The following is a 16,832-nucleotide window of genomic DNA, read 5'->3' as shown; positions in this document are numbered from 1 at the left end:
AGGAACGTACTGTATAACACCCCACCAAGAAGACTGTCGACCAATCGCGTTCACGTTGTCATGCTGCATCACGCGATTCCTAAGCTAATCATCACACAATTCCTTCTCAAAGGCAGGGTATACAATGCATTGAGAAAGTATTCAGACCCCTTCCCTTTTTCCACATTTTGTTGCGTTACAGCCTTATTCTAAAATGTATAAAATTAATGTTTCTCCTTATGAATCTACACACAATACCCCATAATGACAAAGTAAAAAAAGATTTTTAGATTTTTTTTTGCAAATGTATTAAAAATGGAAAACAGAAATACCTTATTTACATAAGTATTCAGACCCTTTGCTATAAAACTTGAAATGTAGCTCAGGTGCATCCTGTTTCCATTGATCATCCTTGAGATGTTTCTGCAACTTGATTGGAGTCCACCTGTGGTAAATTCAATTGATTGGACATGATTTGGAAAGTCGCCCACCTGTCTATATAAGGTCCCACAGTTGACAGTGCATGTCAGAGAGAGATGGTGGCGAATAGTGTGGACGAAAAGAGAGAAGCAACAGCTGTGCTGGAGTGCGATCAATATGGGTGACCGCTCTGATGATATGGAGCGGGAGGATGAGGTTCAAGGATCTGAATGATCTGTAGTGGAAAGACATAGGAAGAAGAGAGATCGTGATACTGTAAGCAGTGGAGCGTCTAGTGTATAAAGCAAAAAGAGATTCAAGGTAGGAAGCAAGAGCAATAATGTGTCTGAGTGGAAAGATGTCATGGCGTTTGAGACCATAGGGCCTCATTTACACTCTATCCAAGTAACAAATGCCATAAAGAAAGAGATAGGTGAAGTTAAACTATCCCGGTTAATTGGAAATGGTAGATTGCTAATATTTTGTGGTAGCCAGGCTCAGCAAGGGAAGATTCTGCAAATGGAAAAGCTTAATGGGAAGAAGATTAAAAGCCATGTCCCTGGTGCTTATGCTAGGTTGAGGGGAGTCATCACTGGGGTCCCAATATCTATGTCCACAGATGATATTGAAGAAAATGTGAAGGGAGGCAGAGTGATTGAGGCCAAAGGGTTGATCAGTAGGAAAGAGGGTCAAATGAATGAAAGCTTGTCAGTGATGCGGAGGTTTGAGAAAGTCTTGCCAGGAAAGTACAGATATGATTCCTTAGTTTCAATGTTTGAGAATTTGTCTCATATGCACTACTGTGTTTTAAATGCCTAAGAATGAGACATGTAGCTGTTCAGTGTAAAGGAAAGAAAAGATGTGCCACGTGTGGAGGGGAATGTGATTACAGTGAATGTGGAAGTAATGTGAAGGTTAAGTGTTGTAATTGTGGGGGAGAACACAGTGCAGCATTTGGTAGATGCCAGGTGCAGAGAGAGGTTAGAGAAGCTCAGCGAGATAGGATCAGTCATGATGTATCATATGCAGAGGCCGTAAAACAGATTGGTACAACTACAGTGCAGACTGATGGAGCTTACATGGATGTACCTGTAGTAAGTGGACCTACTGTCAGAGCTGGTGCTTCTGATGGTCCTAGCATGGACTTCATAGCTTTTATTGTTAAGGTTATCAATACGACGCGGGTTGTAGAAAGCAGAAATGCCAGGTTGAAGGTTATTGTGGATACAGCAAAGGAAATATTGGGGGTAACATAGGTTACTGTGGAAATAGTTGTTGACATGCTGAACAATCTTAAGGGTGGAGTGTTTCAGCATGATATAAAGTTTAATGGGGTTGGAGAGGGTTTATTGGGGGGAGAAGGGATTAGGCGTTAGTAGGGATGTATTTGGTTTTGAATTGGTAGTACAGAATTGGGCAGATCATGATTGATCGTACATTCCAGCACAGTAGGTGGCGGCATGCACTTTAAACATTTGTTTGTGGACTGCCATGATATCATAGAAGAAGAAGAAGAAGTGCATGTCAGAGCAAAAACCAAGCCATGAGGTCGAATGAATTGTCTGTAGAGCTCCGAGACAGGATTGTGTCGAGGCACAGATCTGGGGAAGGGTACTCAAAAATGTCTGCAGCATTGTAGGTCCCCAAGAACACAGTGGCCTCCATTATTCTTAAATGGAAGAAGTTTGGAAGCACCAAGACTCGTCCTAGAGCTGGCTGCCTGGCCAAACTGAGAAACCGGGGGAGAAGGGCCTTGGTCAGGGAGGTGACCAAGAACCCAATGGTCACTCTGACAGTTCCTCTGTGGAGATGGGAGAACCTTCCAGAAGGACAACCATCTCTGCAGCACTCCACCAGTCAGGCCATTATGGTAGAGTGGCCAGACGGAAGCAACTCCTCAGTAAAAAGCACATGACAGCCTGCTTGGTTTGCCAAAAGGCACCTAAAGGACTCTCAGACCATGAGAAACAAGATTATCTGGTCTGATAAAACCAATATTGAACTCTTTGACCTGAATGCCAAGCGTCATGTCTGGAGGAAACCTGGCACCATCTCTACGGTGAAGCATGGTGGTGTGGTGATGTTTTTCAGCGGCAGGCACTGGGAGACTAGTCAGGATCGAGGGAAAGATGAACGGAGCAAAGTACAGAGAGATCCTTGATGAAAACTTGCTCCAGAGCACTCAGGACCTCAGACTGGGGCGAAGGTTCACCTTCCAACAGGACAACGATCCTAAGTACACAGCCAAGACAACGCAGGAGTGGCTTTGGGATAAGTCTCTGAATGTCCTTGAGTGGCCCACCCGGACTTGAACTCGGTTGAACATCTCTGGAGAGACCTGAAAATAGCTGTGCAGCGACACTCCCCATCCAACCTGACAGAGTTTGAGAGGATCTGCAGAGAAGAATGGGAGAAACTCCCCAAATACAGGTGTGCCAAGCTTGTAGCGTCATACCCAAGAAGACTCAAGGCTGTAATTGCTGCCAAAGGTGCTATTTACTCCGATTTCAGAGCACTCTCGTTTGAATGTGCCAGAATGCAGAATAACTGATGAATTTAGGAACGCACCCCATTGAAATTTACAGGTCAGTAAACGCCGGCAAAAAAAACGGAATAGAATTATTGCTAGCAGCACAGTTACAGTCACTAACGCTCTAGATAACATGAAAACAGTCTAATCAGCTCTGCTAGGGCTAGTAAAATAGTCAGAGCGTGGTGTTTTCTTATTTGTGTTTTGAAGCAGCTAGCAAGCTAGCCAACTTTAGCCAGTTAGCTTGGGTGCTTGACTGCCTTTGTGAGGTCAGAATGCTCAGATCAACCCTACTGCTCGGCCAGTGTGTCCAGTGTATACTCTGAACATGCCGCAAGCAAAATGCACTGTATTTATGGGTGTGTTTGTAATTTCACTCTGGAGTGGCGGTCTGGGCGTTCATAAATTCAGAGTGTTGTCAGATTATCAGTGTTTGTAAATTCAGAGTGTTTCACAGAGCGTTTCGCTCTCAGAGCGTTTAGAGCGAGTTGGGTAGATCCTTGCGTTCTGACCTCATAATGGCAGTCAAGCACCCAAGCTAACTGGCTAAAGTTAGCTAGCTTACTAGCTACTTCCTTACAGAAATGAGAGAACACCTCACTCTGACCATTTTACTTGCCCTAGCAAAGCTGGTTATGCTGTTTTCATGTTATCCAGAGCGTTGGTGACTGTAACTGTGCTGCTGGCAACAATTTAATTAAGCTTTTTTGTCGATATTTACTGACACCGGCCATATTCAACGGGTGTTGAGCGTTCGTAAATTCATCAGTTATTCTGCGCTCTGGCACACTCAGATGAGAGTGCTCTGAAATCGGATGTACATAGCCATAATGAATTTACGAACACACCCTATGAAAGAACAATCTGACAATGCTCTGAATGCACTCTGAGCGCACTCTGACAATCCAGAGTGAATTTACAAACGGATTATGACATCTGAATCTCCCATAGTAACCGTGCCATTCCAAACACAAAAACGGGAAAATAAACAAAAAATACAAAACACAGAGGAATATAAAGTGGTATGAGATAGGCTTCTTCGCATCCTTTTCATGAATACACCGTTTATTAACTGTTTATTACTGATTTATAGTCTATCTATAAACTAATAATCAACAGTGGTGGAAAAAGTACCCAATTTTCATACTTGAGTAAAAGTAAAGATACCTCATCCTATACTCATATTTGTAACAATCAGCAGTCTACTTGCATCAGAGTAGGATTTTATTGCATTGACACGCACGATTCAGCATGCACTCTACACAGACCGATGCGGCATAAACAATCAGAGCTGCAGTAGGCCTACAGTATATGCAAATAGACCATTGCCATATATGGATCTGTGCCATTTACTTTGAACTGGACTCTGTTTACAGCATGAGCGGTCGTTGGAGTAGATGCACATGTTTTGAAATCAAAGCGAGAGCTGCGTGTGTAAAAAATCTTCATATCCTTTGCTAGTTAGTGAGTTATTATCCCAGTTATAGATCATTAATAGTCAGCAATAGGGGAGCGATTGCTTCCTTCAAAAGCACAAAACGTGTACAAGCCTAGATATCTTTGATATGTATAATTACAATACAAAATGTTTAATACCACCATACAACAATATCACAATGTATGCATATGTATGTATCTGTACCTTTTGTGTGTGTTTCTTCACAATCCCCGTTGTTCCATAAGGTGTATTTTTACCTGTTTTTAAAAAATGTGATTCAACTGCTTGCATCAGTTACCTGATGTGCAATAGAGTTCCATGTAGTCATGGCTCTTTGTAGCAATGTGCGCCTCCCATAGTCTGTTCTGGACTTGGGGACTGTGAAGAGACCTCTGGTGGCATGTCTTGTGGGGTATGCATGGGTGTCCGAGCTGTGTGCAAATATTTTAAACAGACAGCTCGGTACATTCAGCTTGTCAACACGTCTTAAAAGTACACGGAGAGCTAACATTAATGATATGCATGTCAATCTCTCATGGCTCAAAGTGGAAGAGAGATTGACTTCATCACTACTTGTTTTTGTAAGGGCCAGCCGTGCTGCCCTGTTCTGAGCCAACTGCAATTTTCCTGAGTCCCTCTTTGTGGCCCTGATCACACTACTGAACAGTAGTCTAGGTGTGTCAAAACTAGGGCCTGTGGGACCTTGTTGACAGTGTTGTTAACGCAGAGCAGCGATTTATTATGGACAGACTTCTCCCCATTTTAGCTACTGTTGTATCAATATGTTTTGACCATGACAGTTTACAATCCAGGGTTACACCAAGCAGTTTAGTCACCTCAACTTGCTCAATTTCCACATCATTCATTACGAGATGTAGTTGAGGTTTAGAGTTTAGTGAGACATTTATGCCAAATACAATGCTTTTAGTTTTGGAAATATTTAGGACTAACTTCAATCAATCAATCAATCAAGTTTATTTTATATAGCCCTTCGTACATCAGCTAATATCTCGAAGTGCTGTACAGAAACCCAGCCTAAAACCCCAAACAGCAAGCAATGCAGGTGTAGAAGCACGGTGGCTAGGAAAAACTCCCTAGAAAGGCCAAAACCTAGGAAGAAACCTAGAGAGGAACCAGGCTATGAGGGGTGGCCAGTCCTCTTCTGGCTGTGCCGGGTGGAGATTATAACAGAACATGGCCAAGATGTTCAAAATGTTCATAAATGACAAGCATGGTCAAATAATAATCAGGAATAAATGTCAGTTGGCTTTTCATAGCCGATAATTAAGAGTTGAAAACAGCAGGTCTGGGACAGGTAGGGGTTCCATAACCGCAGGCAGAACAGTTGAAACTGGGACAGCAGCAAGGCCAGGTGGACTGGGGACAGCAAGGAGTCATCATGCTGGTAGTCCTGACGTATGGTCCTAGGGCTCAGTTCCTCCGAGAGAGAGAAAGAAAGAGAGAAGGAGAGAATTAGAGAGAGCCAAGATGTTCAAAATGTTCATAAATGACAAGCATGGTCAAATAATAATCAGGAATAAATGTCAGTTGGCTTTTCATAGCCGATCATTAAGAGTTGAAAACAGCAGGTCTGGGACAGGTAGGGGTTCCATAACCGCAGGCAGAACAGTTGAAACTGGGACAGCAGCAAGGCCAGGTGGACTGGGGACAGCAAGGAGTCATCATGCCCAGTAGTCCTGACGTATGGTCCTAGGGCTCAGGTCCTCCGAGAGAGAGAAAGAAAGAGAGAAGGAGAGAATTAGAGAGAGCATACTTAAATTCACACAGGACACTGGATACGACAGGAGAAGTACTCCAGATATAACCAACTGGCCCTAGCCCCCCGACACAAACTACTGCAGCATAAATACTGGAGGCTGAGACAGGAGGGGTCAGGAGACACTGTGGCCCCATCCGATGATACCCCCGGACAGGGCCAAACAGGAAGGATATAACCCCACCCACTTTGCCAAAGCACAGCCCCCGCACCACTAGAGGGATAACTTCAACCACCAACTTACAATCCTGAGACACGGCCGAGTATAGCCCTCAAAGATCTCCACCACAGCACAAACCAAGGGGGGGCGCCAACCCAGACAGGAAGATCCCGTCAGTAACTCAACCCACTCAAGTGACGCACCTCTCCTAGGGACGCCATAAAAGAGCACCAGTAAATCAGTGACTCAGCCCCTGTAATAGGGTTAGAGGTAGAGAATCCCAGTGGAGGGGAACCGGCCAGGCAGAGACAGCAAGGGCGGTTCGTTGCTCCAGAGCCTTTCCGTTCACCTTCACACTCCTGGGCCAGACTACACTCAAACATATGACCTACTGAAGAGATAAGTCTTCTGTAAAGACTTAAAGGTTGAGACCGAGTCTGCGTCTCTCACATGGGTAGGCAGACCATTCCATAAAAATGGAGATCTATAGGAGAAAGCCCTGCCTCCAGCTCTTTGCTTAGAAATTCTAGGGACAATTAGGAGGCCTGCATCTTGTGACCGTAGCGTACGTGTAGGGTAGCAAACTTAAACTTATTGCTTGCTACCCATTCTGAAACTAACTGCAGCTCTTTGTTAAGTGTTGCAGTCATTCCAGTTGCTGTAGTAGCTGACGTGTTATAGTGTTGAGTCATCCGCATACATAGACACACTGGGACATAAATTAAGTTACTTGCATTGTGTCTGCCAACGCCCCTAGGATAATGCACATTTGATGCAGCATTATGACGACTCATTATAACAACGGTAGAGATTAACTGAACTGGTCTTGGGTCATTGATAAGTCATTGTTTCAACGCAGCCTTTAAATGCGTGGAGAGATTTTGAAGGACTCCGTAGTGTGGTCTATAGCTATGTTTAGGGTGGGGTAGTCCGACATTTGGCAAGAGTTATGGTTGGAGCAAAGGCATGTGCCAGGTTGAAGAAGGAAGCTAAGAATAAATTAAGGGCCAGCGAGGGTTAGGTGGGATGTAAAATAGGATAAGTAAAGCAAGGGTCAGACTAGAGATATAAAATGGATATCCTTTGAGTTTGACTTCAAGTGAACTGTGATGGTGAGGTGTGAAAGCTCTGTAGGTACCATGCCAAAGTCAAATATATAGAGCTCAGTTAGCACACCGATAACAACTATCTATGTCTGACTCATGGTGCTAATAGCCAATACTACAGTGTCATGTACTGTAATCGAGAAAGCGTTGAATGTTGGCGAAGTACCAACACTTTCAGCTGTGGGTGTGTTCAGCCTTCAATGAAATGCACCTGATGTAATGTGAGCTATGGGGAGTGGCTAAGAACTTTGAGACTGCAGGCAGTGTAACCCTCTAATGCCAGATACAAAATATGATAATTACTTCTGGTACAGCACTGGTAGTAAATATACACAACTCAATTACATCACTCAACAATATCTATCTTGCCTGCCACTAAAATTACACCAAATTGTCTCGGGGTTGACGGCTTTGGTTAAATTACAACCACTAGATGGCAGTCTAATTCTTGGGAGAGACTGTTGCGTTGCTTGATACACCAATGTTGCATTGCTTCATACTCCAAGAGAGGGGGCATGAGATGACTCAAATTCATCCTGGACGAATGGCTGGTTTAAACTTTTACCAACTGGGAGATCAGTTTTATCCCCCACTGATAAATATAACAAAGATTCTACCCTGATCTCAATCTTTATTAGTAGTAATTAAGGGGGAATGCAGAGAGTTGGGCTCAAACCAGAAACCACAGTGTTGTAAACAGTACCACCTGTGTCATGAAGATCCAGACCTTTTGGATGAGGCCGTAGTATGCACACATACAGATCCAGACCTTTTGGATGAGGCCGTAGTATGCACACATACAGATCCAGACCTTTTGGATGAGGCCGTAGTATGCACACATACAGATCCAGACCCTTTGGATGAGGCCGTAGTATGCACACATACAGATCCAGACCTTTTGGATGAGGCCGTAGTATGTACACATACAGATCCAGACCTTTTGGCTTAGGCCGTAGTATGCACACATACAGATCCAGACCTTTTGGATGAGGCCGTAGTATGCACACATACAGATCCAGACCTTTTGGCTTAGGCCGTAGCATGTACACATACAGATCCAGACCTTTTGGATGAGGCCGTAGTATGTACACATACAGATCCAGACCTTTTGGATGAGGCCGTAGTATGCACACATACAGATCCAGACCTTTTGGATGAGGCCGTAGTATGCACACATACAGATCCAGACCTTTTGGATGAGGCCGTAGTATGCACACATACAGATCCAGACCTTTTGGCTTAGGCCGTAGCATGTACACATACAGATCCAGACCTTTTGGATGAGGCCGTAGTATGTACACATACAGATCCAGACCTTTTGGATGAGGCCGTAGTATGCACACATACAGATCCAGACCTTTTGGATGAGGCCGTAGTATGCACACATACAGATCCAGACCTTTTGGATGAGGCCGTAGTATGCACACATACAGATCCAGACCTTTTGGCTTAGGCCGTAGTATGCACACATACAGATCCAGACCTTTTGGATGAGGCCGTAGTATGCACACATACAGATCCAGACCTTTTGGATGAGGCCGTAGCATGTACACATACAGATCCAGACCTTTTGGATGAGGCCGTAGTATGCACACATACAGATCCAGACCTTTTGGATGAGGCCGTAGTATGCACACATACAGATCCAGACCTTTTGGATGAGGCCGTAGTATGCACACATACAGATCCAGACCTTTTGGATGAGGCCGTAGTATGTACACATACAGATCCAGACCTTTTGGCTTAGGCCGTAGTATGCACACATATAGATCCAGACCTTTTGGCTTAGGCCGTAGTATGCACACATACAGATCCAGACCTTTTGGATGAGGCCGTAGTATGCACACATACAGATCCAGACCTTTCGGATGAGGCCGTAGTATGCACACATACAGATCCAGACCTTTCGGATGAGGCCGTAGTATGCACACATACAGATCCAGACCTTTCGGCTTAGGCCGTAGTATGCACACATACAGATCCAGACCTTTTGGATGAGGCCGTAGTATGCACACATACAGATCCAGACCTTTTGGATGAGGCCGTAGTATGCACACATACAGATCCAGACCTTTTGGATGAGGCCGTAGTATGTACACATACAGATCCAGGACTATTCCCCCTCGCAAAAGACCCCAGACACAAACCACAATGTGACATGGGAACACTTCTAACAGGTAAGAGACCACAGGTTGGTTATCCCACACTGCCACCAATTTGCAGTTATGGAGCGAGCACACTTCTACATGTGCCAGCTAGACCTTATAGTACCATCACACACAAGGACCTATAAAAACGAACATCATTTGTCCGGGTGTTGTAAGCCATCACACTAAAATATAAAAGAAAAGTATTTTGCATAGAACAGTGTGTGTCTGTGTTTTAGTATGTTCTTTTAGTCTTTTTATAAGCACAATCAGTAAGATTCCCTGCGGTTAAAGAAGTCTTACCACTGATTCTTGAATTTCTAAATTATGCTTAGTACAATCCTTCTAACCCCGAATCTTGTTATAATTATAATTCCTCTGTAGCGGTCTGTCTCGGGACGTCAGTCTATCAGAGAATTTATTCACTGCGCTGACATAAAATAATCCAGTGCCTGGTTTTGCGAAACACAATTGGCCCATTTGCGCTCGGATCCAGTACGGTCATTTCTTCCCTCCAAAACTCATTCTTGCTGCAGGGAGGAGCGTTGAGCATCCGTCTGAGTGACTGCATTCAAGAAGACAACGGGCATACACAGCACTTTTTTGACTTTCCATTGCTTATGTTCTAAACCTCTATCTCATCTACTGTATTAGCAAGGGGTTTCAACGCGGAGCATCCTAGGCTAACATCATCTGTCTCAATAAGAACGCGAGGTTTTCTGTTGCATAGGGAAGTCGTATCATTTATTTCCTGCGCAAAAAATTGCAGACATGGTCAATACAACGAAACATCGGTAAGCTAGCAATGTTTTCCATACTTGATCTAACTATTTTATGTGAATTGTTTCCCTGCGCTTTGAAATTGAAGTAAAAAAAAAACATCTAGAAAATGCTATCCATTCAAGTGATAACTCGGCATCCTCAGACACTGGGGAAGGCTACTTGTGTTTATACCCCATCTAACCAATGACTACCTGAGAAATGGATGACAGTCTACTTTTGCTGCATTTGAATGGCCGACTTCTGACTTGAAACATAACTGTCTGCAAAGGGGCCTACAATTAATTCATATTTTAAGTCATATTTAGTGGTACAGTGTCAGTTTATCCTTTAATGATGCGAAAATTGATTGGTGAGTGACGTACATACAAGTTGCATCATCATCACGCTGTCACTATCTGCAGTGCATGACTTGGACTGAAAAGCAGCCCGTACTCATTTTGGCAGCCGGTACTTAGGTACAGGAGCTCCACAATACTTTTGAACTAATATTCTATAAGCGGTGCAGGAGTTGAAGCAGTAGAACATTTTAGGTGGTTGTACTCAGCTCCTGTGTGCTCCTGCCCAAGTCAGGCACAGACAATCTGGAATCATCTTTAACGTGTGATTATCATGCACCTTGTATCAAGACCTTTTCCAACTCCTCTGCCAGTAGCCTACAATGATATTCTGGGTGAGCATCCATCCCATCAGGGAATTTGCTGAAATGAAGGTCAGAAAGTGACATTGCAGTGAGGTTTAAAAATATCCAAAAGGACAAAGCCTTGATGAAGGGATTTACAAGGGGAATGTTGTAATTATCTGCCTGTCACTGCATGACATTCCCATCCGTGGCCTGGACAGATTCTGCTTTTATAGCACTAGTAGTTGATTTAGGACTGAGGAGAGGAGACCTCCTCAAGGTATCATTGTTTCACATCAGTTCATAGTGTTCATATCGTATCCCCAGGCAGAACCAGGTCCCATATTCAGAAAGTGGCTCGGTGTAGTAGTGCTGATCTTCTTAGTTGTGTGATTTAGAAGGCACAACTGATCCTAGACCAGCACTCTTATTAAAGCCACATTGAGACTAGTTTCACCATTAAACCTTTTCATCTTTCTGATGACTCATTTTATTGAAAATTGTGACTCACAATTGGAACCCATGAGCTGTGCTTTAATTAGTCAATAACAGTAGTTAGCTGAAGAGCCTGTGGACCTGAAGGACCCAGTCATTAACTTCAGGTTTAATGAGATTACTTTTGGAAAATGCTTAGTGGTGGTTCTGAGGCCGAAAGAGGAAAACAAAGGACTTAACACATTAATGTGTTGTTAATCACTTACTAAACATTGACGTTACTGCATTGCTCTGCTTATATTAGCCACATTTTGCCCTGTGGGAACAAATAAGCCATAGTGGGCAGAACAAGCAAAGAGGGGGGCAGAGCCAAGCACTAGCTAGCGAGATCCTATTGGCACGTTCTAGCATAATCTGCATATTTCCGTAAGGCAACGCCTACTCTGTGAATTGCACGTGTGCAATAACTCAATTCGCCTTTGCACTTACTGTAAACAACGTGATTTAAAAAAAACTTTTGCGAAGGGTCAAGTCTACAAACCTTAGTCCACTCTGTTCATAACATATTTTGGTTTTGGGAACAGAACTGTATTGAGATCAAATGTTTCATCGATGCGAAAATTTGCAGAAAATCTGCCAAAATCCATCTCGTCCCATCTTCTCACTACCATATGTGACCCGTTTCAGGAAACTAGGCGTATGTCGCGGGTCACGACTTCACAGAAGAGCCGTTCGAACGTATTTAATGTTGTATCTTTTTTATTTAATTTTCTCCCTGCAGGCGGTCACTGAGTCCGAGGTGCTAAAGGAGCTCCTTAAACTTGACCCCCAAAAAACATCTGGGTGGTTTAGACCCTGTTTTCTTTAAGGTTGCTGCCTCTACAGTATAATCGCCAAGCCTATCTCTGACCTTTTTAACCTGTCTCTCCTCTCTGGGGAGGTTCCCATTGCTTGGAAGGCAGCCACGGTTCGTCCTTTATTTAAAGGGGGAGATTAAGCTGATCCTAACTGTTATAGGCCTATTTCTATTTTGTCCTGTTTATCAAAAGTGTTGGAAAAACTTGTCAATAATCAACTGACTGGATTTCTTGATGTCTATAGTATTCTCTCTGATATGCAATCTGGTTTCCGCTCAGGTTATGGATGTGTCACTGCAACCTTAAAGGTCCTCAATGATGTCACCATTGCCCTTGATTCTAAGCAATGTTGTGCTGCTATTTTTACTGACTTGGCAAAAGCTTTTGATACGGTAGACCATTCCGTTCTTGTGGGCCGGGTAAGGAGTATTTGTGTCTCTGAGGGGTCTTTGGCCTGGTTTGCTAACTACCTCTCTCAACGATTGAGTGTATAAAGTCAGAACATCTGCTGTCTCAGCTACTGACTGTCACCAAGGGTGTACCCCAAGGCTCGATCCTAGGCCACCACACGCTCTTCTCAATTTACATCAACAACATAGCTCAGGTAGGAAGCTCTCTCATCCATTTATATGCAGATGATACAGTCTTATACTGGCACCTCCTCGGATTTTGTGTTAAACGCTCTAAAACAAAGCTTTCTTAGTGTCCAAAAAACTTTCTCTGCCCTTAACCTTGTTCTGAACACCTCCAAAACAAAAGTCATGTGGTTTTGTTAAGAAGAATGCCCCTCTCCCCACAGGTGGTGATTACTACCTCTGAGGGTTTAGAGCTTGAGGTAGTCACCTCATACAAGTACTTGGGAGTATGGCTAGACGGTATACTGTCTTTCTCTCAGCATATATCAAAGCTACAGGCTAAAGTTAAATCTAGACTTGGTTTCCTCTATCGGAATCGCTCCTCTTTCACCCCAGCTGCCAAACTAACCCTGATTCAGATGACCATCCTACCCATGCTAGATTACGGAGACATAATTTATAGATCGGCAGGTAAGGGTGCTCTCGAGCGGCTAAATGTTCTTTACAATTCGGCAATCAGATGTGCCACCAATGCTCCTTATAGGACTCATCAGTGCACTCTATACTCCTCTGTAAACTGGTAATCTCTGTATACCCGTCGCAAGACCCACTGGTTGATGCTTATTTATAAAACCCTTTTAGGTCTCACTCCCCCCTATCTGAGATACCTACTGCAGCCCTCATCCTCCACATACAACACCCGTTCTGCGAGTCACATTCTGTTAAAGGTCCCCAAAGCACACACATCCCTGGGTCGCTCGTCTTTTCAGTTTGCTGCACTAGCGGCTGGAACTAGCTGCAACAAACACTCAAACTGGACAGTTTTATCTCAATCTCTTCATTCAAAGAATCAATCATGGACACTCTTACTGACAGTTGTGGCTGCTTTGCGTGATGTATTGTTGTCTCTACCTTCTTGCCCTTTGTGCTGTTGTCTGTGCCCAATAATGTTAGTACCCTGTTTTGTGCTGCTACTATGTTGTTGTCATGTTCTGTTGCTACCATGCTGTGTTGTCATGTGTTGCTGCCATGCTATGTTGTCGTCTTAGGTCTCTCTTTATGTAGTGTTGTGTTGTCTCTCTTGTCGTGATGTGTGTTTTGTCCTATATTTTAATTTAATTTATTTGTATTTTTACTCCCAGGTACCACCCACACAGGAGGCCTTTTGGTAGGCCGTCATTGTAAATAAGAATTTGTTCTTAACTGACTTGCCTAGTTAAATAAAGGTTTAAAAAAAATCATAATGATAATAATAATAACAAATTAAAACTTTTATTTCACTATGCAAGTCAGTTAAGAACACATTCTTATTTACAATGACAGTCTACCAGTAAACTTTCTTTTTTAAATCGAAATGCGTTTTTTGGTGGAAATGCCTTATTGAACATGTGAACTTTCATGTGCCTTAATAACAAACTTGTGTGCCATCTGTAAATACAAATAAAAAAATAAAATTACAAGCCTAGTTGGTTTAGCCACAGAAAAAGACAGCAACCTTCCCGCTAGCCATGATTGGCTGAGATAATGAGTGGGCTGGACATGTACTGTATTTATAATTTTTTTACCCCCTTTTTCTCCCAAATTTCGTGGTATCCAATTGTTAGTTAGTCTTGTCCCATCGCTGCAACTCCCGTACAGACTCGGAGAGGCGAAGGTCGAGAGCCATGCGTCCTCTGAAACACAACCCAGCCAAGCCGCACTGCTTCTTGACACAGCACCCGCTTAACCCGGAAGCAAGCTGCACCAATGTGTCGGAGGAAACACTGTACATCTGGCGACCGTGTCAGAGTGCATTGCGCCCGGCCACAGGAGTTGCTAGTGCGCGATGGTACAAGAACATCCCTGCCGGCCATACCCTCCCCTAACCCGGACGACGCTGGGCCAATTGTGCACCGCCCCATGGGTCTCCCAGTCGCGGTCGGCTGCGACAGAGCCTGGACTCGAACCAGGATCTCTAGTGGCACAGCTAGCACTGTGATGCAGATCCTTAGACGACTGCACCACTCGGGAGGCCGAAGTGTACTGTTAGCTAGCTAATGTTAGCTGGCTGCCTCGCTAGCTAACGTTATGTGTATGTAGTGGTGATTTTAGCATGTAAATCTTGGTGGGGCAAAATATTCATAAAAGTGGGATGCATGCCAGCATTGCACTATAACAGTGACAAACGGTGCCCACAAACAGCCTACGTAAAACAGCCCCAACAGCAGTCCCAACATCTTACCACTGCTACAACTGGCTATCAGCGGAGCCTTGTCTGGCAGCGAAACAGTTGATTCAGCTTCATTTACTGCCTTTAAAAAAAAACATAGCTGATATGGCTGACTTGCTGAAACAAATGTGGTTTTTAATGATAATTGAGATGTACAAACTATGGCATAAGGACAAGAGACAATCTGTAATTTCTATTAAGACATTAATGAGCGAGCTAGGACGGACGTAGTCATACCTATTTCTCTAGCACTTTTAAAATGTACAGCGACAGAATTCCGAACATGGGCCATTCTTACACTGTTCTCCCTGTACACCAAGTCAGAACCGTAGGATAAATAAAGGGGGCATATAAGCAGACAAAAAAAGCTCTTACAATATTCAATGATTTCATTTCTCCAAAACAGTTTATAGGCTACATGTGCACCATAAAGTCAGAACAGTAGGCGAAATTAAGAGGGGATATAGACCAAATGATTAGGGTGAGGCACATGGGCTACCAACATCTTACTACACAACAACCACTTAGTATTAGTTTCTTAGCTACAGTATACTTATCTCCCTGGCATATTACATAATTTATGCAGCAGCATACAATACATTTTTGGACTCACCTTGTTGTGCTGTGCTCACTTGAACAGGAAGGTGGCACGGCGGTCCTTCGTGGGCAAATTTTGTCATCAATGTCTGGCATTATCTGGATTTATGGTTCTTTCAAAACAACTGGGAACTCGGAAAAAACTAGGTCGAATCATGGTGATGTCATTGATTTTCAGGTCGTAGCTCTAGAAAGAGGCCGGATTTACAATTCCGAGCTGGATGACCGTTCAAAACGTATTTTCCCAGTCGGAGCTTGTTTATTCCCGACTTCCCAGTTGTCTTGAACTCACTGAAGTCAAGTTTTCATAGTTCCGAGTTAATAACTGTTTTGAGAAAATAAATATTATTTATTTTTTGCTAAAAATGTGTGTCTCAAAACAGGTGGGGCTCTGCCCTGAATGACAGGTTACCACTGCGTGTATGATATTATTATTTGTATATCAGAGCCATTTGCTTGGCTATCTAACATTGAACCTGGTTGGTTAGCTACCTGCAGATTCATGCAGGGTAGTAACGTCATGAGTTGGGATTATAGTTCATTGTTTAGCTAGCTAGCTACATGTCTTAACAAAAGACTCCACTATGCAAGTAATCATTTCGTTCGTAAATTCAGTCTGGCCATCTACTCCGATTTCAGAGCACTCTCGTCTGAGTGTGCCAGAGCGCAGAATAACTGATGAATTTACGAACGCTCAACACCCGTTGAATATATGGCCGGTGTCAGTAAACGTCTGCAAAAAAGCGTAGTTAAATTGTTGCCAGCAGCACAGTTACAGTTACCAACGCTCTGGATAACATGAAAACAGCCTAACTAGCTCTGATAGGGAAAGTAAAATGGTCAGAGTTTGGATGGGGGCTAATTTTTAAGAGGGTGTGAACGATGCTGAATGGGTGTAGACAAAGAAGAGCTCTCCAGTAGGTACCAAAATATTCAAAGACCATTTTCTCAAAAGTGAGGTTACAAGTTTTTCAATAGCTGAATTACTTTCCCATTGTTCGTCAAATGCATTGTATGATATACAATTATGTAGCTCTGTGTCTCTGCTTTTATCCAATGTAAAAAAACACAGTTTCAAATTTTGCTACATAAGACTGAATCAAGGCGGTTGGTCACATATTTGGTAATGAGTGGAAACGCCAAGCGGACGCTTCACATGTATACATCCAGTGAAATATCTGTATCATTGTTCTATATGTG

At 43.4% G+C, this 16,832-nt stretch overlaps 1 protein-coding gene across 14 annotated transcripts in view; it reads left to right on the top strand.

Moving 5' to 3' along the window:
• The first annotated feature begins 10,116 nt into the window (after positions 1-10,116).
• LOC139546833 (oxysterol-binding protein-related protein 6-like) overlaps positions 10,117-16,832 on the top strand; it is a 61,075-nt gene continuing 54,359 nt past the window's right edge. For 7 of the 14 annotated variants that reach the window (XM_071355686.1, XM_071355678.1, XM_071355672.1 and 4 more), the window contains exon 1: positions 10,118-10,351. The gene's annotated coding sequence lies outside the window, so the exon portion shown is untranslated. Of the gene's footprint in view, positions 10,352-10,465; positions 11,011-16,832 lie in introns of those variants that run through there. The other 7 variants (XM_071355684.1, XM_071355681.1, XM_071355680.1 and 4 more) reach the window with 3 other exon arrangements.

Source organism: Salvelinus alpinus, chromosome 20, assembly GCF_045679555.1.
Source record: "Salvelinus alpinus chromosome 20, SLU_Salpinus.1, whole genome shotgun sequence".
NCBI lineage: Eukaryota > Metazoa > Chordata > Actinopteri > Salmoniformes > Salmonidae > Salvelinus > Salvelinus alpinus.
The sequence above is the reverse complement of the archived record's forward strand: the minus strand, read 5'-3'. Positions and strand labels throughout refer to the sequence as shown.